Here is a 1,858-nt window from a genome sequence, read left to right as displayed (position 1 = left end):
TGATTCGTAGTTTGTTGCTATTGTTTACCCTTTTCCTTTCTTGTTGATGAATATTTAGAGATTTCTTTTATGGAGATTAAGATTTTCTTGCATTCGAATCTTATGCTTGATTGAGTTTCTTGCCTAGGTAGTTATTAATCTTTGATGTTTACAAGTTTATGATCGTTTGGTTTAGTGTTGGAGTTGGAAACTCTAGTTGATTTCGTTAATGTTCAAATGCCATGTTCTAGTTAGTTCGTCGTTGAGTTGCTTGTGAAATTCTCTTTGATTGTGTGTGTTTGCTTAACATTCATTTGATTAAATGTTAATATGTTATTTCGCCTAGATAATCGTTGTTTATGGTGTTGAATTGATGATTGCTTTCTAGATTGCTAGTTTAGAACCCTAGCTTTGTTTGCCTTTTTGCATTCTTATTGGCTTTCTATCTTTTGCCTAGTTAACTTTATATGATTTATTTTAATTACGCATTAGTTAATTGGAGAGAAAGTGTCAGACCCAAACTTCTGATTAGAGTGTTTAGATTTCTTTTAAGTTTCTTGTGAGCAATACGATTAGAGCCCTGCTAAGTCTTCCTTGTGAGACGACTTGAGTCACCTTACCACCCTAGGACGACCTTGTATAAATTCGAGTCCATCCGTTAGGTGTTTTAGGATGAGTCAAATTTTGGCGCCGTTGCCGGGGAAGGCTTTAGGCATTTGATTGTGTTGCATTGTTTTCCGTGTTTATTTTTGTTTATTTCTTTTGACTCGGTTATTTTCTCCCTCCGGTGCGTTTGATTTGTTTGTTCGTGTTGTGTATGCAAGGACGTAGAAGCTTGAAGAGAAAGCTTGCACCTTACTACGACAACATTCATCGACCTCGGGAGGTTCTTTCAAGCCTGGAGAAGGAGTCCGAGTCCAGTTCGAGAAGCCTTGTGGAATCACAGTTTAGTGAGGAAAACTGTGAAGAGAGAATTGCTTCCAATCCCATTCTGGAAGCCGTTGAGGAGACACTTTCCGTGCATTCTGAAGAAGAAGAAGAAGCTCGGCCCAATCCTGACCAAGAAGCAATGGCGGAGCAGAATGTCCAGTACATGGGAGATTTTTCCAGGCCAGTTATTGGGACCACTAGCACTTCTGCGATAGTGTTTCCCACGGCGGTCCGGAATTATAATCTGAAGCCCAACGACTCAAACCTGCTGCCGCTCTTTCACGGGATGCCCAGTGAGGACGCCTTGCAGTTCATCCGTGATTTCTGCACCCAAGTGCAGACCTTCCCACTGCTGGAGCTCACCGAGGATCAGTTGAGACTCAAGTGCTTACCTTATGCACTCAAGGACCGGGCGAGAACGTGGTTATTGTCCTTGCCGCCGAACTCCATCACCACATGGGGAGAGGCAAGTGAGAAGTTCATGCTCAAGTACTACCCTAATCACAAGACTCAAGAGATTAGGAGCCAAATAATGAACTTCATGCAAGGAGCTGACGAGCCTTTCCACGAGGCTTGGGAGAGATTCCAAGAGCTCCTCCGCCAGTGCCCACAGCACCAGTTACCACCTGTCATGTTGATGCAGTTCTTCTATGACGGATTGATTCAGACGGCACAGTTTATGGTGGACAGTACAGCAGGGGGCAACATTGCCCGGAAGACAGCTGATGAGCTCAAGGAGATTTTCAACACACTTGCAGCGAGTTCTCAACAGAAATCAGCTAGAGGAAGGAGGGTTGAAGCCAATGCAGTAGCTCCCAACAATGAGCTTCAGAAGCAAGTAGCAGAATTGATGAGGCAAGTTCAGCACCTCAAGATGAACCAGGCAGAAGCCCCACCAGTTCACGCGCCACCAGCAGAAGGATGTGGAATTTGTGGCGATTTTGGTCAT

The sequence above is a fragment of the Salvia miltiorrhiza genome, chromosome 1 (assembly GCF_028751815.1).
Source record: "Salvia miltiorrhiza cultivar Shanhuang (shh) chromosome 1, IMPLAD_Smil_shh, whole genome shotgun sequence".
Classification (NCBI taxonomy): Eukaryota; Viridiplantae; Streptophyta; class Magnoliopsida; order Lamiales; family Lamiaceae; genus Salvia; species Salvia miltiorrhiza.
Note: the sequence above shows the minus strand (reverse complement) of the source record.